Here is a 19,539-nt window from a genome sequence, read left to right on the forward strand (position 1 = left end):
ATATATATATATATAATATCACTAGTACTGCAGCCGGACAGGTATATATATTTATTATGTAATGACTGATGACGGACCTGCTGGACACTGTCAGCTCAGCAGCACCGCAGACTGCTACAGTAAGCTACTATAGTAGTATGTATCAAGAAGAAAGAAAAAAAAAAAACACGGGTAGGTGGTATACAATTATGGATGGACCAGCAACTGCCGACACAGAGGTAGCTACAGCCGTGGACTACCGTACTGTGTCTGCTGCTAATATAGACTGGATGATAATGAGATGAAATTAATATATATATATATAATATCACTAGTACTGCAGCCGGACAGGTATATATATTTATTATGTAATGACTGATGACGGACCTGCTGGACACTGTCAGCTCAGCAGCACCGCAGACTGCTACAGTAAGCTACTATAGTAGTATGTATCAAGAAGAAAGAAAAAAAAAAAACACGGGTAGGTGGTATACAATTATGGATGGACCAGCGACTGCCGACACAGAGGTAGCTACAGCCGTGGACTACCGTACTGTGTCTGCTGCTAATATAGACTGGATGATAATGAGATGAAATTAATATATATATATATATAATATCACTAGTACTGCAGCCGGACAGGTATATATATTTATTATGTAATGACTGATGACGGACCTGCTGGACACTGTCAGCTCAGCAGCACCGCAGACTGCTACAGTAAGCTACTATAGTAGTATGTATCAAGAAGAAAGAAAAAAAAAAACCACGGGTAGGTGGTATACAATTATGGATGGACCAGCGACTGCCGACACAGAGGTAGCTACAGCCGTGGACTACCGTACTGTGTCTGCTGCTAATATAGACTGGATGATAATGAGATGAAATTAATATATATATATATATATATAATATCACTAGTACTGCAGCCGGACAGGTATATATATTTATTATGTAATGACTGATGACGGACCTGCTTGACACTGTCAGCTCAGCAGCACCGCAGACTGCTACAGTAAGCTACTATAGTAGTATGTATCAAGAAGAAAGAAAAAAAAAAACACGGGTAGGTGGTATACAATTATGGATGGACCAGCAACTGCCGACACAGAGGTAGCTACAGCCGTGGACTACCGTACTGTGTCTGCTGCTAATATAGACTGGATGATAATGAGATGAAATTAATATATATATATATATAATATCACTAGTACTGCAGCCGGACAGGTATATATATTTATTATGTAATGACTGATGACGGACCTGCTGGACACTGTCAGCTCAGCAGCACCGCAGACTGCTACGGTAAGCTACTATAGTAGTATGTATCAAGAAGAAAGAAAAAAAAAAAACACGGGTAGGTGGTATACAATTATATATATATTATATACAATTATATATATATATATATATATATATATTAAACTGGTGGTGATTAATTAAACTGGTGGTCAGGTCACTGGTCACACTATCAGCAACTTGCAAGTAGTACTCCTAAGCAGACAATCACAATATATACTGGTGGTCAGTGTGGTCACAATGGCAGTGTGGCACTCTGGCAGCAAAAGTGTGCACTGTACGTTAAAATATGTACTCCTGCTCTCAGACTCCAACTGCTCCCCACTGTCTCCCCCACAAGTCAGATATACAGTCACACTATCACTTCAGCAAGTAGTAGTACTCCTCCTAATGCTCCCCAAAATTACTAAAGTAAATACTGTGTCTCTCTCTACTCTAGTCTCACTCTCTTCTCTATAAACGGAGAGGACGCCAGCCACATCCTCTCCCTATCAATCTCAATGCACGTGTGAAAATGGCGGCGACGCGCGGCTCCTTATATAGAATCCGAGTCTCGCGAGAATCCGACAGCGGGATGATGACGTTCGGGCGCGCTCGGGTTAACCGAGCAAGGCGGGAAGATCCGAGTCGCTCGGACCCGTGTAAAAAAACCTGAAGTTCGGGCGGGTTCGGATTCCGAGGAACCGAACCCGCTCATCTCTACTGTGAACCTTTACTCTGTAATGGCTACTGGTCTGTGGTCATCCTGAAAAAATAAAACCACAGTGAAGAAGTCTGTGTGTGCTTCAAACACCTGGGGGTACATTTACTAAGATGGGAGTTCTATTTAAGATGGGATGTTGCCCATAGCAACCAATCAGATTCTACTTCTCATTTATCTAGACCCTTCTAGAAGATAATACCTGGAATCTGATTGGTTGCTATGGGCAACTTCCCATCTTAAATAGAACTCCCATCTTAGTAAATTTACCCCCTGGAGTCTGTTACGGACCCAGTGGCACTCTATGACCCGGGGAGGTTTCACTTCTTCTGAAGGAGGGCCTGCAAAACTTTCCCTAAAGGGTGTATAGCCAAGGCATGTTATTACATATGTCACCACGACAGTTTCTTGTGGGCAGTTAGTTGCGCACGGCATGCATGACCTTTGGAATTTTAATATGAGCGATGGGATCGCTGTTGGTTGCCTGTTACACCCCCTTCTCTTACAGTAAATCACTGAACTTAACAGTGAAGCAATTTGGCCAGGAATCCCCGGTAGTGAAACTAGATGGTGTTGTTGAATCAAAGGCTCTGCAAAGTGTTTTTGGAAAAAGTCACCCACCAAACCGCAATGCCTACAGCGAGCTCAGGGAGGGCAAGAACTGCCATTTTAGAGCCCCCAGGTGTTTGAGATGAAACATTTGGACACCTGGTATTTGCACGAGTCATAAAATCCTACAAGAGAGACCATATCCCTTTCTGAACTGTTTTTAAAACCAGTCATTGCGGAGCATTGCACCGTGAGCAGAGCACTAAGGGAGGGAGGAGGTTCCGGTGGTAAGCAGTGGTGCAAGTAGAATTTTTTTCTTAGTGGTACTGATAGTAAAAAATGGGCATGGTCACGTGTCATGAGAGGGCGTGGTCACACAAAACTAGGGGGGTGGCTACATGACAGTAGGGCATGGCCACATTATGCCACACATCATAATGCTTAAGTTATTACACATTATACCACACACCGTAATGCCCATTACACATTATGCCATACACCGTAATGCCCATTACACATTATGCCACACACCGTAATGCCCATTACACATTATGCCATACACCGTAATGTCCATTACACATTATGCCACACACCGTAATGCCCATTACACATTATGCCAGACACCATAACACCCATAACACATTGTGCATGTACCGCAATGCCCATTACACATAATGCCACACTCCATAATACACATTATGCCACACACTGTAATGCCTTACATATTATACCACACACCATCATGCCTATTACATATTATGCCACACACAGTTATGCCACTGACACCATTTTATGTCCCACACACAAAAACGCCCCTTATAAATTATGCCCCGGTGGTGGGCTGGTGGTACTGTGTACCACCACCATATTTCTTAATGGTACGCCGTACCACCCCGTACCACCCTACTTTCAGCACTGGTGGTAAGCTGGTGCCTGAGGACCTCGGCAGTGCCAATTCTAGGGTGGTGCTTCTTACATTAAGGACTCACATCGTCTCATAGGAGCAACGGACAACAATGTCACATAATTTCCTGCAAGGCACAAATTATCTAAGCAATAGGAGATGGCTCATTAATAAGCTGAACCTCAATACTGTACGTTGTAGAGCTGTAGTCTATAGTCCATGACCTCTAGCATTTCCCTGTACAACACAACGGCCTGATATAAACAGCAAAGAGGATACTCACAGTATATCTGCAGTATATTCCCTGTCAGAACGCCGGCTCATCCAGACACACCGTAACAGCCAGTGTGCACTAATTGCGCAAATTAGTCCATCTAATTCTCGTCCTCATTTGCAAAAATCAAGACCGTCCAGGGGCAGAAGTCATCGTATCATCCTCGCTGCTCATCCCTGATATGACATCTCTGCGGTAATGTGTCCTGTTCTACAACCGTCACCAATTCCTACAGCATATTTTCCCAAGGAGGAACCATAAAATTTGATAATGTACTTATACTTCTCATCAGATGGGAAATAAGGGTTTAATATTAAAGGGCAATAAGCCCTATTGCTGGGATACATATATGTTTTTCTCCGGTGATAGGGCTTCACTCTGTGCAGCAAGGGGATAGAGCAACCCACGCCATCTGTAAGACTAGCCGGTGATAGGGCTTCACTCTATGTAACAAGGGGTTACCATAATCCAAGCCATCTGTAAGACTAGCCGGTGATAGGGCTTCACTCTATGTAACAAGGGGTTACCATAATCCAAGCCAGCTGTAAGACTAGCCGGTGATAGGGTTTCACACTATGTAACAAGTGGTTACCATAATCCAAGCCAGCGGTAAGACTAGCCGCCGCCGGTGATAGGGTTTCACACTATGTAACAAGTGGTTACCGTAATCCAAGCCAGCGGTAAGACTAGCCGGTGATAGGGTTTCATACTATGTAACAAGTGGTTACCGTAATCCAAGCCAGCGGTAAGAGTAGCCGGTGATAGGGCTTCACTCTGTGCAGCAAGGGGATAGAGCAACCCACGCCAGCGGTAAGACTAGCCAGTTATAGGGTTTCACACTATGTAACAAGGGGTTACCATAATCCAAGCCAGCGGTAAGACTAGCCGGTGATAGGGTTTCACACTATGTAACAAGTGGTTACCGTAACCCTCGCCAGTGGTAAAAGAAGCCGGTGATAGGGCTTCACTCTGTGCAGCAAGGGGATAGAGCAACCCACACCAGCGGTAAGACTAGTCGGTGATAGGGCTTCACTCTGTGCAGCAAGGGGATAGAGCAACCCACACCAGCGATAAGACTAGCCAGTGATAGGGTTTCAATCTGTGCAGTAAGGGGTTACCGCAACCCACGCAGCGGTAACAATGCCTTCGTATGTGGGATCCCATTATGTAACGATCACATACAGTAGACACAGGATGGCGATATGAATTTAAGATGATTTATTATTTAAATAGCATTTTTTTATGTTAAAGGTTTGCTGTAAAAATTATTATTATTTTTTTTATCTGTTTCATTTTCATATATTAACTGTTTCATTTATTTTTCCCTCCAAGTCTAAGTGAAATCCCACTTATGAGTAAATGCAAAGCCGGTTTGCGCTTCTGCCTGTCGGCTGAGACTGGCCCGACACAGTGGTAAGTTAACCCCGTCAGCTTCAGGCCATTATAATCGCTCAGCTGCCTGAGTAAGCGTTAGTAAAGAAATTGCAGCAATAAGATATTCATATTGCAGAGCTAAAAAAAATTAACAATTCTTACTGTATTTTATGAAAATGTCACTTTGTTTCAATTGTAATTAGAATTGTGTAAGAGCGGAATAAAGGCTTTGTGTGGTTGTGTGTTGTACCCGTCAGGAATGACTCTAATAGGTAATACAAGGCCAACATATGTGATCAGCATATGTTCCATTGAAATCTGGGGGTGATGCTGTATATTAGCTACCGTACCTGATATAACCGTATGACAGCTCTTAGGCCTGATTCTGATTTGTCCGCAATGTCGGTATTGATTATCGAATTAATTGCGCCCACACTGCGCACACACCGAGCTGCATAGGCTTTTGCGTACAAATTGGCATCAAGCCCTTAATTCTACAATATGTGTTGGTACAGTATGTACAAATAGGACTGTATGTTTCATTAAACATTTAAAGCAAATACAACATAAGGTTATTACTCCCGACCATCTGCCAAAGTGAGTACAACATGTGAGGTCTCTCTCCTGTCCTTTGTTCTGCGTTCTCTGGCGCAGAGTGCCAGCCTCATGGGGGACAGATGTGCGCAGTCCTGGCACCTTGATAAAACAAATATTAGAAGACAGAACAGCCAAGAAAAGTAACAACAACCAGGGCAATTTTATGCTGTGGATATTGAGGGTCATTCCGAGTTGATCGCTCGCTAGTTAGTTTTAGCAGCCGTGCAAACGCTATGCCGCCGCCCACTGGGGAGTGTATTTTAGCTTAGCAGAAGTGTGAACGCCTGTGCAGCCGAGTTCTGCAAAAACAGTTTGTGCAGTTTCTGAGTAGCTCTGACCCTACTCAGCGCTTGCGATCACTTCAGCCTATTCCTGTCCGGATTTGACGTCATACACCCGCCCAGCGAACACCCAGCCACGCCTGCGTTTTTTCACATACTCCCTGATAACGGTCAGTTGACACCCAGAAACGCCCCCTTCCTGTCAATCTTCTTGCGGCTGTCAGTGCGACTGAAAACTTCGCTACAACTTGTGCACAACCACAACGGGCTTTGTACCCGCATGACGCGCGTGTGCATTGCGGCCCATACGCATGCGCAGAAATGCCGATTTTTAGACTGATTGCTGCGCTGCAAACAACGGCAGCTAGCGATCAACTCGGTATGACCCCCATTGCCAAAAATTTTACCGCAAAGGGTGTATACCGATAATCTATAAATATAAATGCGAAAGCCCTCACTCACTCACTCACTCACTCACTCACTCACTCACTCACCCACTGACTGACTCACTCACTCAATCAATCACTGACTGACTGACTGACTGACTGACTCACTCACTCACTCACAGACTCACTGACTGACTGACTCACTCACTCACTCACTCACTCACTCACAGCCTCACTGACTGACTGACTGACTCACTCAATCAATCACTGACTCACTCACTAACTCAATCAATCAATCAATCAATCAATCACTGACTGACTGACTCACTCACTCACTCACTCAATCAATCACTGACTGTCTGACTCACTGACTGACTGACTGACTCGCTCACTGACTCACTCACTCACTGAGTCACTCACTGACTCACTCACAGACTCACTGACTGACTCGCTCAATGACTCACTCACTCACTAACTCACTCACTCACTCACTCACTGACTCACTCACTCACTGACTTACTCACTGACACATCACTAATTCTCGTTAGGAAGATGAAATGTAACATAGGTTTTCTTCAGGTGGGAAATAGGAAAACTACGTAATTAGAATTGTAATAAACCTCCCCTAAGGGAATGAAAAGGGGGTTGCCATGACGTCATTACCGATGCGTGGCTTGCGTTGCGTGAACGATAACGCCCAAACAGACAATCGGATCAAACTCTGGATTGCACCTCCAGTGTGTAGAATTGAATAAACTACAAAAATGGTCCGGTCACTTTTTACCATATCTGCTACGGGGGCTCCTCAGGTAACGCCAAGAACCATGGATTAACATTTACTTACATTAATAAGACGTCTCAAATTTACATCTCTATAGATTTACCAAATTTGTAAAACTTATTTGTATTTACAACCGTGAAAATCAGACACTCCCGTGCGAAGAACGGGTAGAACAGCTAGTGCTGTATAATGGGCGCAATCATTTCATGTCCTATACATGTTGAATGTAAAGCAGCAATTCCATACAGCTGTGAGGTGAGTTTATATTTATAGCATTAATCACTGTGCCAGACTATGAGAAGCTGCTTGGAGGTTGTGAGTCTATGGGAGAAATTAAATTGAGCGTGAGGTTTAGCCTGCAAAAAAAACTCGTAGACCTAACTCCAATTTTGGATTACCGCACGTGCTCCCAATACCCGTGGTATCCAATTAAAAAATACATGCAGGGTTTTCAGTTCTGAATACCCCACGTTGCGTGAAACAAAACAAAAAAAGAGATACTCTCCGGTCGAGTGGTCTTCTCAACTCCCGGTGGTCTCCCCTCTATCTTTGCACTGGGGAGGGAGGGAGGCGAGCGGGCTGCTGGGAGGAAAGGTGGGTGCTGGGAGATGTAGTTCTCCCAGGCGCTGCTTCCGGGGAAGGGTGTCACACACTAATGCACACACTCACACGTTACTCTCACCGCTGCTGCAGAGTCCAAATCCTGATATTGGAGGAGATGACAGCGCTTCGGAAGGTGAGTAATTACTGACTAAGTAAGCTAATTGGACACTCTGAATTGCTTAGTTATTCCTTACAGTAGACAGAGCATCCCAGTAAGCACCATACAGTACACAGAGCATCTCATTGACTGCCATACAGTACACAGTGCATTTCAGTGAGCATCACAGAGTACTATACACAGCATCCCAGTGACTGCTAAACAGTACACATAGCACTCCAATTTGCACCATACAATACACAGATCATCTCAGTAATCACAATACAGTACACAGAGCATCACAATGACCACCATACAGTACACTGAGCATCCCAGTGACCACCATACAGTACACAGAGCATCACAATGACCACCATACAGTACACAGAGCATCACAATGACCACCATACAGTACACTGAGCATCCCAGTGACCACCATACAGTACACAGAGCATCACAATGACCACCATACAGTACACAGAGCATCACAATGACCACCATACAGTACACAGAGCATATCAATGATCACAATACAGTACACAGAGCATCATAATGACCACCATACAGTACACAGAGCATCACAGTGAACACCATACAGTACACACAGCATCCCACTGACTGCCATGATAGAGCATTTTGGTGAATGCCACGCAAATTTCATCCCCTCATCAAAACAAATGAACATTTTCGACTCCATCATAAAACAACCCCATTCGCCAATATTAACCCCATTAACTCCATCCTTCCCCATTGTTACTTAACATCAATTATATGTATATTCATTAACCCCCTAATTACCTCCCCCCAGTAATCCTATTAAAAGCATCACCTTTACCCTCATTATCAAACCCAATTATTCTAGCCCCTTTTTCTTAACTTTCCCCCAACTATAGACCTCCCAAATCCCCCCCCCCCTCCTCCCCAGCCCCGCTCATCTGTTGCCGATCCAGTCAATCTGAAAGTAACGCCAAATCAGTGGGATGCTACTATATATACCATGGGATGGGCGACACAGAATAGTTCCACATTTGCTACCCTCGTTACATGTCTAATGATGGCATATAACTATTGTTTATAAACCGTTCAATGGTTGCAGCCATCACCGGTACACTAGTGCGCCTGCTCAAATGCGGAGCAAGTTTGCACATGAGCAATGGAGCACTGCGGCTGCGTAAGCGCATTTCTTCCTGTGTTGCGTTACATCATCAAACGTTAGAAAAACGCACATCGGAAGAATACAAGTGTTGCTGGCAGCCATTGGACTCCTGCAACCGAACCTGTGGTTACCGATGGATACTCCTAGTACTGTATATGCTAAAAGTACATTTTAGTGATACGTGCAAATGTGTGCCTTCCACGTGAAATTCGCTAAATCCCCTGAATAAATGACCGGAAACTGGCAGGGGCGCTGGCTGGGCTGAGGTAACAAGATCACTACGTTATAGCACCTAGGGCGGGATGTACTAAAGGGAAAATGCGGTAAAACCCCCGCTTTCGGGGGTTTTACCGCATTTTCAAATGTACTAAGACCCCATCGCCGGTTTTTCGCCGCCTCGGGTATCGCCATCTCTGGATGGCGATACCCTATAGAAGCCTACGGGCTTCTTATCGTTGGCCGCCGCAACCCGCCGCAGACGCCGACTCCCCTTCCCCCCGGCATACCTTCCTCCAGGCAGCCCTGGTCCAGGAAGGTAAACTCCTCCTCACCCTAGCAACGCAGCTGGGGGTCCTTCCGGGTGCAGGGGGGAGGAGGAGGCACTGGGGGCTGCCTGCTGCGGCTTCCCGGCATGCGGGCAGTGTGGAGACCCCTGAGAGGTGACGGAGACCCCCCACAGACCACATCGCAGGGGGGCCTCCGTCACCGCATTGCGATATTGATCACATATGTTAGTACATCCCGCCCCTAGGCTCAGTTTTATCAAGCCTTGGAGAATGGCAAATTGCACAGTGATAAAGGGGGACATTTACTAAGCAGTGATAAGAGCAGAGAAGTGAGCCAGTGGAGAAGTTGCCCATGGCAACCAATCAGCACTAAAGTAACATCTATTATTTGCATACTATAATATGATACAGAGCTGCTGATTGGTTGATGGGGCAACTTCCCCACTGGCTCACTTCTCCGCTCTTATCACTGCTTAGTAAATGTCCCCCAAAGTACCAACCAACCAGCTCCTAACTGCCATGTTACAGGCTGTGTTTGAAAAATGACAGGTAGGAGCTGATTGGTTTGTACATGCAATTTATCACTCTCCAAGGCTTGATAAATCTGGGCCTAAGATTATAGGAGTCATTTGGAACAGAACCTCCTCTCAAACTTTAACGACAGGGATTCCTTTTTTTTTTTCCTGTTGCTTTCAGTCTATGGAGATTCTAATTAACCCAGCATCCAAGCAGAGAAATCTATATGAATTTCCAAGGGAATGACATTAATAAATGTGTAACATAAAATACATTTAACTTCCAACAATTGAGAGAATATTCATGTGAGATCCTGTCCTCCGGTAACCACTTACCATTCTGGCATGAATTCTTTAAAGAACTTTCAGTTTAACGGCATAATTGCTATTCCCAGAGATAGTCATCGTCCATAAAAAAAAAAAGACGAAAGATAAAAAAATGACGGTCGTAATTAAATAAAACACCAGAACTTTCTAAATCATGGTGAGGGAGCCTGTGACATACAGGCTGTATACGCTACCTGCAATCCGCCGCCAATTTCAGTAATACGTTTGAGGGAGGAGAAAGAAAAAAAAGCCTTTTAAAATTAATTTGAGGTAAATCATCGTCGTTAATAGCGCAGGGCCTGTCACAAGTGACTTTCAGTCAGGCGGCCTTCACGGGAAAATAAGAGATAATAGATAGACTGCCTTGGGTCGTTGACAGGAAAATATAGCCCCAAGAAGCCTGGGCATAAATCCCGGACACCTTTTAAGATATGACATGTTTATGGCGCGGCGTGTTGTGTTGGGGGAGAGGCCGCTAATAATAACAACGTGTTGCATTGGCTGCAGTTGTCGCATCCTGGTTGGGAAATAAGCAGGACCGGGACTATTACATGGCTCATCCAGCCTTAGTAACGTTCAAAATGAAGTTTTATATTGAAATATAACTCTGACCAGCTACCGGCCGGCGGCCACCTGCCTCCATTTGCTGGAAATTGCAGGAAATTGCTTCAGAAGTAAACGGCTGCAAGAAACATTTTAACCTGCAAATTGGTGACAGAATTCCCAGTAGCACACAATAGAGAAAGAGAGAGTGGGCGACTGAGGGGGGAGATGGATCAAATCTTCTGTCATTTCCAAGACAGTGATAGATAAATGACAGAGGCTTATTGTATGCGTAGGACAAAGTCCCCGTGTTATCTGTCTACAAGGCTTTATGCATCACTTATACTGCCCCGGAGGTCACAGGAGCGGCAGGGAGCTCTGATGACTGGCAGCCTGCACTGGATCACCAATCCCTGGGTAAGTATGCTTTCTGCAGCGGGGTACACTGGTATTCCACAGGGAATAACATCGGGGTGTAGAGTTGGATCTTGAGCCGAGGCACCAACAGGCTAAAGCTTTGACTGTTCCCAGGATGCACTGCACCGCCTCCTCTATATTCCCGCCTCCAGGCACTGGAGCTCAGTTTGTAAGTTGGTGCCTGCAGTGCAGGTCACCAACAGGATGGGCTGCGCTAGGCAGCCCTAATAAGAGCTTTTAAGAAGAAAGAAGACTTTAAGGGCCGCGGCACAGGCACTAGATGCTGTGTATGTCATGCTGACATTCTGTGCTGTGGCTCCATCACCTCCTCCAGTGGCGCTGTATGCTCCCGCGCCCTGGTTGCCGGGTACTTGCAGCGGAGGCGCTCCGTTCATCAGGCACACATCACCACTGCTGCTCTCCTGGTCCGCGTGGCCGCACTTCAAGGAGGAAGTAAGAGGGTCCCCCAGGTGGGACAGCCGAAATCGCGATACGGTCGCGGTCCCAGGAGACGGACCGCGCCACTGGCGTGAACGCTGTGGCCGTGCAGGGACCCCACTATATCCACCAGGGCAGGGAGCACAGGTCGGATTTACTAGAATCCGTTTATTATAGGCTCCATAGTACCCGGTGGTGAAGTCCATCAGAGGGGATAAGGCGCTGACCTGTAGCCCCTCCCCCAGCTCCAGGCGCCATCTACAGCAGGTGTTCCCACCCAGGAGCTGCATCTCTCTCTCTCCCTCACTCCCTGTCAGCGTTTGGGCGCCATTTTACAGAGCTGGGACTTCTGGGCACTGTCTCCTCTGTAAAGCCGCCTGTCTTATCAGCGCTGTGCATTTACAGGACACTTAAGTATTCTACATGTCATTTTAGACAGTGTTAGTTAAGAACAAGTGTACTTCTATAGGAATATTTAGTACAAGTATTCTGTGATATACATCCAGTGTTTACTGTGCATTGTTATATCTGTATACACACATATCTATATGTAGTATTACTAGTTCAGTGTTTTATTTTTATATGTAATAAAGTCTGCATTATACCTGTGACTGTGTGTGCCTATAGCTGCTGTCTGGATTCTATTCTGTGTATCACACATATTGCTACCACTATATTCTGTGCCCTGGGGGTCTAAGTGCATCAGGGTCTCATATACCATACTAGGTGCTTCATCACGCCCTACGGGCGCACTTCACACCGTCGCAAGTGGCTCCACCCCCTTAACCCCTGCATGCCTTTCTGGGGTTCAATATTTGTATTATATGGAGTATTACCTGCATTCCTTTGTTAGTGGGTAAATATTGCACAATGAAAGGGCGTGCGATGGTGAAGGAGGCGCAGCCCCTTGCGACGGCGTGAACAGCACCTGCAGGGCACGATGTACAGAATGTAGTGGGTGCGGGGGGGACTGCAGATGGGGGAGGGTGTCTGTAGATGCTGCGGGTGGAGGGGGGGCGGAAGAGGGGGGGGGGAGGCTGGATGGGGAAGGGTCGGGAGGTGCTGAGGGTGGGGGAGGGGCAGAGGAGTTGGGGCTGCAGATGGGGGAGGGGTCCAGAGGAACTGCAGGTGGGGGAGGGGCAGGGGTGCCACGGGTGGGGGAGGGGCAGGTGCAGGGATGCTGCGGATGGGTGAAGGGTTCCGGAGGTGCTGTGGGATGGGAAGGGGCGGGGGTGGGGTAGGGGGTCCGGAGGCGCCATGGGTGGGAGAGGGACAGGTGCAGGTGGTGCGGCGGATGGGGAAGGGGGTCCGGAGGCGCTGCAGGTGGTGGAGAGGCAGGTGCAGGGGTGCCGTGGGTGGGGGAGGGGTGGGTGAGGGGGGGCGCGGATGGAGGAGGGTGTCTGCGGGTGGAGGGGGGGCAGGTGTGGGGGGAGACATATATGGGGGTGGATGGTGGAGGGGGTCTGGAGGTGCTGTGGGTGGTGGAGGGGCAGTGGAGTGGGAGCCACCGGTGATGTAGGGGGTCTGGAGACACAGCGTGTGGGGGAGGGGTGGAGTGCCGCATGTGATCGTGGGGAAGGTGCGGAGGTGTGGTGCATTGGGGAGGGGTCTGGAGGCGCTGCGGGTACTGTACCTGGCAAAAAGGTAGTTGGAGGGTATGCAGTAACAGGGCCTGGACAGGAGTGACAGGGTCAGAACAGGGGTGACGGGGCCAGGACAGGGGTGACAGGGTCAGAACAGGGGTGATGGGGCCAGGACAGGGGTGACGGGGCAAGGACAGGGGTGACGGGCAATGACAGGGGTGACGGGGCAAGGACAGGGGTGATGGGGCCAGGACAGGGGCGACGGGGCAAGGACAGAAATGACAGGGACAGGATAGGGGTGACAGGGCTAGGGTAGGGGCGGCAGGACCAGGACAGGGTTGACAGGGCCAGGATAGGGTTGACAGGGCAAGCACAGGGGTGACACACAGGGCCAGGATAGGGGTAACAGGGCCAGGATAAGGGTGACAGGGCCAGGATAAGGGTGAAAGGACCAGAATAAGGGTGACAGGGCAAGGCCAGGGGTGACAGGGCAAGGCCAGGGGTGACAGGGCAAGGCCAGGGGTGACAGGGACATGACAGAACACGGGAGAGATTGGTATTAGGGACAGGACAGTGGTGACAGACAGATGTGTGTTACCGGAGTCACTGCTGCTGGCTGCTGCTGTTCCACTCCAACCTGTTGGGATCTGCTGCTGGTGGAGACTTGGCATGGCTGACTCTCTCATGCTGGAGTCCTGCTTCCTCTGCTCGTCCGCATCCCTCCCCCCCTCCTCAGTCACACACCGCGCGGCTGCCGGGCACTGTGGTAAGGGGAGACTGGGAGTGACTGGTTAGCCCCCAGGAGACGCTGCGGCTGGAGGGAGGAGGGGGTCATAGCATGCACGCGGCGCGGACCTCGCGGCTGCTGGGCACTGTGGTAAGGGGAGACTGGGAGTGACTGGTTAGCCCCCAGGAGACGCTGCGGCTGGAGGGAGGAGGGGGTCGGAGCCTGCAAGCAGCGCGGACTTCTGCAGCGCTGCCCGCCGGCTAAAGTGTGAGGAGCTGGGTGCACCTCACTGCAGGCGGCAGCACTGCAGTTAGTGGTGGGGTTGCAGGGGCTGGAGATAGAGGCAGTACGAACCTGCACAGCGGCAGGTGCCCCACAAAACTGCAGCTAAGAAGCGTGGAGTGTGCCAGAAAGTGACGCTCCTCCGCGCCAGAGAGACCCTGCTGAGTATGCTGATGTGGGGGGGTCAAGCACACAGTGAGCCGGTGCCCGTCTGTCTGTACGGCATACCCCCTCACACACCCCCATACCTCCCAACTGTCCCGATTTTCGTGGGATAGTCCAATTTTTGGGGGTCTGTCCCGCTGTCCCACCCGCGGGCCGCAGTGTCCCACGGTAGGGGGGCAGTTGGGAAGCTCCTGTACTCGCTGTTCTGCTTAGCAGATCAGCGGTGAATAGATGTCTATTTAGTGGAGACAGAGGGAGAGGGGACATCAGGGGGTACGGATTAAGAGGGGGTTCCGGCAGCAGAGCCGTATTAAGGGGGGGGGGGGGCAGGGGGTATGTACCGCGGGCCCCACAGTTTTAGGAGGCCCCCCGGCTGGAGTAGCTCTGTCCCAGCTCTGAAGCTCCCCCGTCCTGCCAGTGATAGCAGCAGCATTGTGCTACAGTCAGCACACGCTGCTGCGTGTTGGCAGGTCTGTGGTGTTGCAGGAGGCAGAAGCCTCCCTGCTTTCTTCTGCCTGTGCGGGTGTGTGTGGGGGGGGGGGGGGGTGTCTGGATTTACCCCTGGCTGAGGGGCCAAAATCCCATTTAAAAAAAAATAAAAATCCCGGAATTTGCATAAGATGGTGTGGTCACGCGTCCAACGATTTGGCCACGCCCCCAAACCCACAGCAGGCACAGCAATGAGATGACTCATGTGCCCTGGTCACCCCAGACTCATAATCTGCCCCTGGGGGCATGCCAGCAGCTCACAGAGCGCTGGGCATGTCCCCTCACTGACGAAAACGGGGCGTGGCTCGCGATCGCGGGTCCTTTTCGTTGACCACGCCCCCTTTTCGCCGTGCGTGTGTCCCTCATTCTGCCTAAAGAAAGCTGGGAGGTATGCACCCCTGTCTGCCTGAAGAAAGCTGGGAGGTATGCACCCCTGTCTCCCTGAAGAAAGCTGGGAGGTATGCACCCCTGTCTCCCTGAAGAAAGCTGGGAGGTATGCACCCCTGCCTGTGCCATGCCCATACCATCTGCTTCTGCTCCGAGTCTCCTATAGATTTGCCCAGATCTGTGACTCATTTGACTAACTCCGCCCAGTGTTGTGACTCTGCCCAGCATTAGCAAATGAGGCACAAAATCACAGATCTGGGCTATTATATAGGAGATAGTGTTCCACAGGATATACTGTTTTGTATTTTTCACTGTGTGTTTCAGTCACCTGTTACCACTTAAATCCTTTGTTTGTGCTCTGCAATTGTGGTCACATATTTTAGGGTTTTTTGTCAGGTATTGTGTTTGTCTGGCTATATTGTACTGATAATCCCTAAGGCTACATTCCCAATAATGTCTGCTACACAGGGCGGGAAATCCACAGACACTCTTGCATCATGCAGTGCTGGCACCATGGATTTACCTGAGGAAAAGGTTTCAGCTGAGGGTTCAGGTACTGGGTGTTCTGCACCCCCTAGTCAACCCCCCAGCACCTGTGGCAGATCCACCTTGGGCTGCATTTTCAAATATACTGACTACGCTTGTAACAAGACTTACACCCCCTGTGGGACCTCCAGTGCCATTATAGCCACATATTGTCCCTGTAGTTAATCCACCATGGGCGGATACTCTGTCAACCCAGTTACAGCAATTAAATCAGTCCTTGGTTAAACAAAAACCTAACCCTCGCCCTACTGGGACCAAAGGGTCATCTAAGTGGGCCATTTCTTCCTCACAATCTACTAATATTTCGGATGATTCTTCCAATTCGGATGGGGAATATACTTATCCATCAGATGCTGATACCGCTGCTTCTGATGAAGATTCTACAACACAGGTTGATATGAACAAAACATTCCTGACCTAGTGGGGGCTATCAAGCTGATTCTTCAGATTGATGATGAGATTGACCCTCCTGAGATGTCTAAGAAACCTGATAAGTTCAAACGTCAGAAGGTTGCTAAATTAGTCTTACCACATTCTGACCATTTAATTGACATACGTCAGGAATCCTGGTCTTCTCCAGGAAATAAATTTTCCCTGTCTAAAAAGATGCTAGCTCGTTATCCTATCTCTGCGGAGTTAAGTAACAAGTGGGAAACCCCACCACCAGTGGACTCACATGTAGCCCGTCTTGTGGTGTCATCTACTCTCCTCTACTGCCTGTCACCACAGTCACCTCTTTGAAGGAACCGACGGATAAGCGTGTGGAGGGTTGCTTGAAGTCTATTTACACTCTTACCGGTGCTGTACATAGACCCACTATGGCAGCCTCTTGGGCTGCAAAAGGTATTGAAGCCTGGGTTCAAGCAATTGATTAAGAGCTAACTCTGAATTTTTCTGACACTGCCAGACAATATCTGTCATATATTACCACAGCCTCCCACTATATTCAGGAGGCGGCCTCTGATGCAGGCGTTATGGCGGCCAAGGCATCTACTATGTCTATCCTGGCTCGCCAGATTCTGTGGTTACAGTCCGGGTCAGTGGACCTGGACTCTAAGAAGACCTTGGAGGTGCTCCCTTTTAAGGGAGATATACTGTTTGGAGATGATCTGAACAAGATTGTGACCGACTTGGCTTCGGCCAAGACTGCGTTTCTCCCAGGTACTAATCCTTCGGTTCCGAAGGCTAAGAGTACTACTTTCCGTTCCTTTCGACCTCCAGGTAAAGCAAAGGGTCATGCGTACCCGAGACAGGCTCGCACTTCCAGGTCCTCTAAGCCCAAACCTAAACGTTGTTGGGCCACCCGTCAGCCTGCTACCAAACCAGACAAGCCTGCTGTATAATGGGACGGGCCTACCCCTTGGGGAACCCAAGGTGGGAGGCCGACTTCTGCAGTTCACCCCGGTATGGTTAAAGACCACTTCGGACGCCTGGATGCAGGAAGTGGTCTATCACGGGTACGCAATCTATTTCAAGAGATCCGTTAAAAGCACAAACTCTACATTTGGTTGTCCAATCCTTCCTGGATACAGGAGTGATAGTGCCGGTGCCTCTGTCTCAGAGAGGCAGGGGATACTATTTGACGCTGTTTCTAGTTCCGAAGCCGAATGGATCCTCCCGGCCTATACTCAACCTCAAATCTTTGAACAAATTTGTGAGGGTGTCCAAATTCCACATGGAAACTCTGTTCTCTATTGTACTGGCTATGGAACCCAAGGACTATATGGTATCCCTGGATATACAGGATGCTTACCTACGCATACCTATTGCCATGTTGCATCAGTAATATCTACGGTTTGCTATTGGCAACCTTCATTATCAGTTCCAAGCCTTGCCTTTTGGATTGACCACAGCTCCTTGGATCTTCACCAAGGTCATGGCGGTCATGACGGCCCTTCTCCGCCGTCAGGGTATCAGGATCCTGCCATATCTGGACGACTTGTTGATCCTGGCGAACTACCCAGAGGTACTCCTCCGTCATCTGGAACTGACAGTCCAATTCCTACAAGCCCACAGGTAGCTCATCAACTGGAAGAAATCCTCACTGGTCCCTGCTCAGAGCATGGTGCACCTGGGGTCATTACTGGACACACACAACCAACATTTATTCTTGTCTCCAGAGAAGGTCCTGAAACATTAGGACAGAATCAGATGCTTCCTGAAACTTTAGGACAGAATCAGATGCTTCCTCACTAGGCGATACAAGTACTAGGCCTCATGGTGTCGGCTTTCGACATGGGAGAGTACCCTCAATTTCATTCCCGCCCTCTGCAGAGGTTAATCCTTTACAAGTGGGACGGCCTGCCTCACCGGATCAGGTCTCAAATGATCTCCTTGACTCCAGAGATTCGTCTGTCACTGAGTTGGTGGCTACAGGACCAACAATTGAGCGGTGTCGTCCCTTCTGAATCTTCAACTGGGTCCTCCTAACGACGGATGCCAGTCTGTGGGGTTGTGGCGTGGTGTTGGAGCAACACTCTCTCCAGGGTCGGTGGACCAGGGAGGAATCTCTCCTCCCAATAAACATTCTGGAATTGCGGGCAGTGTTCAATGCGTTGACACTGGCCCTGCCTTTCGTACAGAACAGGCCTGTTCAAGTACAATCAGACAACGCCACCACGGTGGCGTACATAAATTATCAAGGCGGCACTCAAAGCCGCATGGCAATGATGGAAGTGTCAAAAATTCTTCGATGGGCGGAACGCCATCTGCCAGCAATATCGGCAGTGTTCATTCTGGGGGTCCTCAACTGGGAAGCGGACTACCTCAGTCATCTGGATGTACACACCGGGGAGTGGAGTCTTCATCCGGAGGTCTTCCAACTCCTTGTGGACAAATGGGGTCTACCAGATATAGACCTGATGGCATCTCGACACAATCACAAGGTTCCAGTCTTCGGAGCAAGCAGCATTCGTGGGCGCACTGGCAATTCCAAGGAACTTTCGGCTGCCATACCTGTTCCCTCCAGTGTCACTCCTGCCCAGGGTACTACGGAAGTTCAAACAAGAAGGAGGAATACTGCTACTAGTCGCTCCAGCGTTGCCCAGACGGCATTGGTTCTCAGACCTGCAGGGTCTCTCAATCGAGCGTTCTCTACTACTTCCTCAATGCCCAGACCTCCTTGTTCAGGGCCCTTGTGTTTGCCAGAACCTGGCAAGACTGACATTGACGGCGTGGCTCTTGAAGCTTCACTACTGATGGCCAAGGATTTTCTGATGCGGTTATTCAAACTATGTTGAAGGCCCGCAAACCGGCTTTTGCACGGATTTATTATAAGGTCTGAAATTCTTACTTCACCTGGTGTGCTGCTAAGGATTACGATGCATACAAGTTTAGTACTTACAGACTTCTGGCTTTTTTGCAACAAGGCCTGGATTTAGGACTTCGCCTGGCCTCCCTCAAGGATCACATTTCTGCCTTGTCGGTGCGGTTTCAGCGAAAATTTTTATCTATTCCTAACGTTCATACATTCACTCAGGGTGTACTAAGGATTCAGCCTCCCTATGTCCCTCCTGTGGCTCCATGGGATTTGTCTGTTGTTCTTAATGCCCTTCAAGAGTCTCCGTTTGAACCTCTTGAGTCTGTGGACCTTAAATGCCTTATGCACCCTTTCTGATTTTTCACCATGACCAGG

At 48.7% G+C, this 19,539-nt stretch overlaps 1 long non-coding RNA gene across 1 annotated transcript in view; it reads right to left on the reverse strand.

Annotated features, from left to right (window-relative positions):
• Positions 1-4,971: 4,971 nt before the first annotated feature.
• The window catches only part of LOC134947414 (uncharacterized), a 95,978-nt gene continuing 81,410 nt past the window's right edge, over positions 4,972-19,539 (reverse strand). The window contains exon 4 of the long non-coding RNA XR_010182547.1: positions 4,972-5,775. This is a non-coding gene — a long non-coding RNA (uncharacterized LOC134947414). The remainder of the gene's footprint in view (positions 5,776-19,539) is intronic.

The sequence above is a fragment of the Pseudophryne corroboree genome, chromosome 8, assembly GCF_028390025.1.
Source record: "Pseudophryne corroboree isolate aPseCor3 chromosome 8, aPseCor3.hap2, whole genome shotgun sequence".
Classification (NCBI taxonomy): domain Eukaryota; kingdom Metazoa; phylum Chordata; class Amphibia; order Anura; family Myobatrachidae; genus Pseudophryne; species Pseudophryne corroboree.